Source organism: Haliaeetus leucocephalus, unplaced genomic scaffold, assembly GCF_000737465.1.
Source record: "Haliaeetus leucocephalus isolate CR32 unplaced genomic scaffold, Haliaeetus_leucocephalus-4.0 Scaffold284, whole genome shotgun sequence".
In the NCBI taxonomy this organism is placed as follows: Eukaryota; Metazoa; Chordata; class Aves; order Accipitriformes; family Accipitridae; genus Haliaeetus; species Haliaeetus leucocephalus.
Genome location: NW_010972720.1, coordinates 6,816,717 through 6,823,573, shown reverse-complemented (window position 1 = coordinate 6,823,573; position 6,857 = coordinate 6,816,717).

Genomic DNA, 6,857 nt, shown 5'->3' with positions numbered 1-6,857 from the left:
GGGTCCATGCACGATGACAGAGTGCATGCTAGCCAGTGCTCACCAGCAGGGAAACGGTGCTAATACCTCGTAGCTATTTTTTGTAGACAGCTGGATATATGCTCAACATGTAATTTCATTAATGGTGATTCCTGACAACATAGACATGGCCAAACAATGCTTATTTTCCACTTACTAACACCATTTTACTAAGGAGAGGCACATTTAGCTTGTTTTTCACATCTATTTCCTATGAACACAAGTTAGCATAGGAAGGTTTGTTATTCACATGCCAGACCTATTTGTTTTCCTGTGCAGCAACAACTCTGTGAATCACCCCATCGCAGTGCGGAGGGTGGAATTGTTTCCACCCATTTCCAGAGACAATACAGGTGATTTATGATGAAGGGCCATGACGGGTTGTTCTTTTAATCCCTGGACTGGCTTTTCTCCCAAATGAAGATGTCGTTTACTGACGTATCTTGTTGTGGAATACTTTAATGGGCTGATCTTATCCACGTCCTACAATCCTACAAGCCTTTTATTAAAAATATTCCCAGGGCTCGTCTTCCCCACAGTGTTAACCTGTGTGTTGGCTTTAGCTCTCGCCCTGTCTAAACACAGCCTTGCAGCGAAGCGTGAAGGAGTGTGCAACCTCAGTTTTGCAGCCAAGAAGGAGCATTAACTAAAGCCTGAGCTGCTCCGGCTGCCAACCTGAGCTCCCCGCACTAGTCGCCCTTTCCCACAGGAGCCAAGCACTGGAGCAGGGCACTGGAGCGCTGTGCTGCAGCATCTTTTTGTGCTCGGTGGCTTACGTGAGTGGCTCCTGTGGATCTTCTCCCTCTGTTGAAGCTAGGCAGCTGATAAGCTCCAAGGCCTGCTTGCCCATCGTCCTGGACTGGCATCTGGAGGCTCGCCTTGTCTGGCACTTGATGGGTTCAGGCAGATAAGGTGTGGGGCCGTCCTTTCAAAAGCAGAGCTCTGTTTACACACGTGGTTTGAGCGTTGAGACGTAGGTGTTATATGAAAACGCAAATGACAGAATTGATGTACATGTTCCAGTATGCAGGTGTGTTTTGTAAGAAATAAGGTTCACTGGGGCTTTTTTTGAATGCTAGACACTAATTTAAAATCAGAGCATCAAAATCACTATGTACAAGCTCTTTGGCTTTTGGAAAGGGCTTGGTCCTCATTAATTCTTTCCGTGTTCCCTTTCTGACCCCTGTAGGCACTAACGTTTAGTTGGAGGAGCCCAAATGAATCCTTGCAGCGCTGAAGCACGCTTTTTAGCTGGCAGATTTGGGAAGGTGAGCGTGCTCAACTTGAGATATCCTTTAAAAGCAGGTGTTCCTTGTCATAACATCAGGCCTGCTCCTGGGGCTGAACTTGTGCTTGTGCACCAATACCCATTAGAAATAATTGCAAGGAGGTGTGGGTATGTGAAGAATGTGAAAACATGCTGTGCATTTGAAGGTCATTGCTGGCAAGGGATGTTCAATATGCCCTAGTCTGGCACTACTTGGGGCTCTGCAGTTCAGTTCTGTGTTAAATGTGTGCTGGTGAACTGTAAACTCTACCAAATAAAACAACTTGCTGTTTTCTGTCAGCCAGAAAATATTGTGCTCGGGATATGTTCCAGCAGCAGAGATGGTATTTTATTTTTTGACACAGACACTTTGTTTCTTAGTTGGAGTTCAAACATAATAAATATTTAACTTCTGAGATTTCTTGCTCTGATTATCTCTGTGTAATATTTTACTTAATATTCAGTTAAGCAGATGGAACACTATTGTCAGTTTACATATTTCTGTAATATAGCTTTTTACATTGCAGCATCTGTTCTCAAGTAGATTTTAGAAGTAAAGCATGTAAACTTTATCTTTTTTTGTGTGATGCCTTTGACCCTCAAAAAGATAGATATACAGAGGAACAGTGATTGGGGAAAATATTTTACAAGAGGAAAAGTGAACAAGTTGGCTTGTTCATATTGCGCTGGCAGAAAATAACCAGCAGAACATCCTTCTTATGTTTGTGGTTTTACTTACTTAAATAACTCTCAAATCTGAAAAGCTTTATGTTGATCGTTTGGATGAAGCAAGTAGTAAACTTGCACACAGGTACAGCTTGGAGGAAGAAGGGAGGGAAATGCAGTCTGTGAACCAAAGTTCAGAGAAAGAAAAGAGACTGGTGGCAGATGAACTGGCTTCAGCACAATTTAATCCGCTGTTGCTTTATGCTGGTTTTTCCAGTCCCATGTAATTACATAGGTACCTTGTCATCTGAGGAAATAACATTTTAATTAGCCTGACATAAGCAAGCTGAATCAGTTATGGCCAGGTTGTCTTCTTTTTACTGGACAGAATACTATTTCCATAGGACTCCTCTATCTCCTTCGTATCTTCTGGTATTCAAACTCACACCCCAGTGCTGTGGGAAGGGCAGTTCTATGGGCTGAGTGTGAAGTAAATGAACACTTTGTCAGTTCATACAGCTGCTGGTCATCAGAAGATCCCAAACCATAAGCTACATATTTATCTTCAAGGGGGTAGGGAGCCGGAGAAATATTTGATAAACAGAGACAGTAACAGAAAGTGGAAGGAATAGTAGGCATAACTAAAAAATCCTTCCTGTATTTAAAAAAACCCACAAAATCCTCAGAACCCAACAAAGTCATTACATGTTTAAAAAAATGTAGTTCCTATTTAAGTTGGCTTTCTAGTTTTGTTTCTATTTTTTTTTTTTTCCAAAAAATCTCTCTCTATTTGTGTATGTATATATAATCATGTCTCTTTTCTGGTATGCAATAGAAGTTTTGCAAATGTGGGGAGTTTTTTTCCTATGCTTTTATACAGAGGATTTAGTAAACCTTTTATTTACCTGGTTAGGTATCTCAATGTTCAGAAGACCTGTATTTTATGGAACCCAATATATTAATGACTTCCTTACTTCTATCTTTCTAAGTTGAAGAACTATTTAAGGTAACATGATGAGTGTGACCGAAGCATAGTTTAGGCTGGCTCTGCACAGACCTTTATCCAGAGCCCTGCCAGTGCAGCTCATTCATGACATCAGTATGTTTCAGTTTGTGTTCCTTTGTGCGTAAGGAAGACAGATGACTGTGGTCTTCAGGAATCCCCCTAAGTAGATTTTTCTCTCTGACCTAGGGCAGAATTTCTTCTGGGGGGCTCTTACCTTTGGGATATTTGCTGTTGTGCCCAATATGATGTGTTATTTCTTAGCTGAAAGCGCACCTGTATAATGACATAGACCTAGAAAAAAAATGGCATAGAAATAACCAGATTCAGCTGTCCTTAATAAACCAGGTCATCTGTTGCAAGCCTACATTATCTTATGCTAGTCTCTTCTTCACACAGTACCTTTTTGTGCCAGCTCTAGGTGTCATATAACCTCAAAGAAACTTAGGTCACCATGTCACCACTGTCTTTCAATGTGTGGCAGGAATACCCCAGGTGACATGCAACCGAACACATGCCATGTATTTCTGTGAGAGTGGGGAGCACTGGTGTCGCTGCCAGGGCCCTGGGGCCACCTGTAGACCTTAATGGCCCTGAGCAGCCTCGCCTGGGACCCCCACCCACACCCCTGCCCAGCGGTCCAGGGGCTCCACTTAAGCTCAGGCCTGGGCTACACCATTCCTAGCCTTGTCCCTTGTTTTCCCAGCTTTCTGACTTGTTTCTCCTGGATGGAGCCTGGAGGGACACTGCAGGTAGCTTGTCTCCAGCCCTGTCTCCTGGATGAGCCCTAGACATGTGTCCCAGCCTTGTCTTCAGTCCTGGTGCTGGCTCCTGCTGCTCCCCACTGGGTCTCTGCGTGGACCCCAGCCCTGACTCGTTATCTCAATTTGCCAAGGGCTGTTGGCAGAACCGATCGGTGTCACCTACGTGGATGCCCTGGGATTGCTCCTCGGGGGAGAGCATTGCCTCTGCCGGAGTCACCCTCAGCTCCTTGCTTGCTCCCTGCTACGGAGTGACCCCACTGTCTGCTCCTGCTCCCTGGCATTTCCTATCTGGCCTTATATTCCCTTTCTCAAGTGTGTGAAACGGTGATGAATGCAAAACAAAAATTATTCCGTTTCCCACTAGGAGGAGGGTTGACAAGACGTAAGTAACTATGCCTGCTCCATGGACCTGGTAGCTCATGTTTTTTAATTGCAATATATACTAGACATTTTGAAGTGCTTATTTACATAACATTTCTTTGTTTTTCTTCTCTTGAGATTCCACACAAGTGTTAGCAGATGCAGATACAGTATGGTAGAAGGCTAGGCAGTCTGTTTTGTATAAAAATGATACACTTAGGATGGCTCTCAAATGGTACACTTGGGATAACCCGATTCAGTAGAGTGATGTGCATGCCCTGTAAATCAAAATGAAAAGAACACAGGTAAGTATTTTTTTTTCTGGCAGATCCTTAATTTACATTGTCAGTGATAGCCAATACATGAATATAAGAACAGTACTTCAATATCAGTATTATTGGGAAAAGCAAATGCTGGTGCTGAAAATTCTATAATATGCATACATTGCTGAAGTGGAAATCCTCTGTTTTGGGTAATCTATTTACAGGATAATTGCCCTGTTAGCATAATGGTCCTGGAGAGAAGAGAGGTCCAAGAAAACTGGTTGATTTTTCAAGGATGACCTTCTCCAAGATCAACAGTGGTCCATCCCCATGTGCAGGAAGTCAAGCAGAGATCCTTCCCCTCTACTCAAGCACTGGTGAGGCCACACCTGGAGAGCTCTGTCCAGTCTGGGCTCCCCAGTACAAAAGAGACATGGACATACTGGAGGGAGTCTGGTGAAGGGCCATGGATATGGTAAAAGGACTGGAGCTTTTGTCACTTGAGGCAAGGCTGAGCAAGCTGGGATTGTTCAGCCTCAAGAAGGGAAAGCTTGGGGGCAGGGGGATCCTGTTGGTATGTACAAATACCTATTTTGGGGGGGAATAAAGATGGAGGCAAACCCTTCTCAACGATGCCCAGTGAAAGGACATGAGGCAATAGGCACAGACTGGAATATAGGGAATTGTCTTTAAACAAGAAAGCCAGAATGTCCTTTTGGATCTCTTTATTTACTTATTTGCTTTATCTGATGTAGTTAGGGAGAGCAGATTTCCCTAGTGAAATGGGTTGAGAGCCTGTATGCCCTGTTTGCCAATAAAAAGAGTTGGTGGCATCTCAGATATAATTAAAAATGTGTCTATAGTTGCTAAAGGGCCCTAGCCCCCGCTGATCCACAGAAGCCCCACGTTCCTTAGCTCCCCTGTGTATGACAGTCCAATATATTCCTTGTAGATTTTGTTTATGTACAGCTCCTACTTCCCTGCTGTCTGTGTATGTTTTCCTACATAGTTTGGTTGAGACTGGGTGCCTCTCTTCCCTGATCAGCTGGAAAAAAGCCAATTTCATTTCATGTTGTCCCTGGATGCATAATCTGGTGAGTATCAAGTAGGAGTAGAGAGGTGATACATTAGTGGCATTAGTGAGATGCCTATTTAAATATTGCGTAGTTGGGACTTCTGCAATTTCATGTTGACAGGATTCATGAAAAGGTCTGTACGAGAGAGAAAGACTTTTTAGAAACCCTCTTTCCAGTGATACACAAGAGAAAATCAGTTGACTGAAGTTTCTCTGAGAGGGCTAAAACATGTGGTTTCTGGCCTTTAGAAGCCCAGATGTGGAGAAAGATGTGATAATGAAGGATTAATTAGCACAGCAGATAAAATCATAATGAGTTTTGGTGGTTGGCAAATGGAACCTAGATGCATTCAGGACAAAAGATGAAGTCAACAGTGCCAGAGACGGTGTATTTCTACATCACTTGATTCCTTCATCCGAGACCCTGGCTGTAATGCAAAAATCACTTGGCAGAGTCTGGCTGTGCCTACATGAGCACAAAGTGTGGTGCAATAGGAACAAACCAGCAGAGCCCAACCGTGGCAGAGCAGCTGACGTCCATGCTGCCTGTGCTCTGGGGCTTTACTGGGAACTAGGTTCAGTGGTGCTACGGACTCCATGCCCATTAGCAGCTGCAGTCAGTCAGATGCACTCCTGGATTATGTGCTTCCGCTTCCTTTCTTGAGAAAGGAATTTATTTTGCATTTCTGAGCCCCTCACGGTGTGAACCCAAGTGCAGTTAAGTGGGGACTATCAGCAGCTTCACAAGTGCCCTCCTCCTTTCGGCTAAGAAGTGAATATAGGCTCGTTCCTTTGTTAAAAACTCCGTTTTGCGGGAAGTCTTATGCCTGGTGTCCTCCAGTATAAACTGAAGCATCAGAAAACAGTGGTTGCCTTTATGTAAAATAAAAGTACCTCCACTAACTTACGAAGTATTTTTTATATATATATATATACGGGAGTGTGCATAGCCTTAAACCCTCCCCCCTTAAAATAACCCCAGTAATACCCACGAAACACAGGAAAACTACGGCAACGCAGGGTGTGCAACACCGTGGGACTTGGAGATGTAGGCTGACGATTTACAGGTCGAACGGGCTGATGAAGCACCCGGCCAGACCCAAAGCAGTGAAGAGGACTGCCAGAGGTCGCTGACAGGGCCCCAGCTGCCCCTGCTTTACCGGGATGCACCTCAAACCCGCAGCCCCCCCCCGCCCCAACAAAGCTCAGCGGCGCCGAACCGATGACTCCCCGCATCGCAACGAGGTCATCGGCCGCCGCCAACGCTCTTCCGTGCCGAAGCCCGCGTCCTCCTAGCCCGTTCGTTCCGGATGCAGACGCCCGTCGCAGAGCCGCGAGAGGAACCCCCCTCGCAGGCTGGCGCCGCGGACCTGTCAGGTGCAGAGCGCTCCCCGCCGCCCCCGCTCCCCCCACCCCACCGTCCCTTCCCTCCAATTTGTGC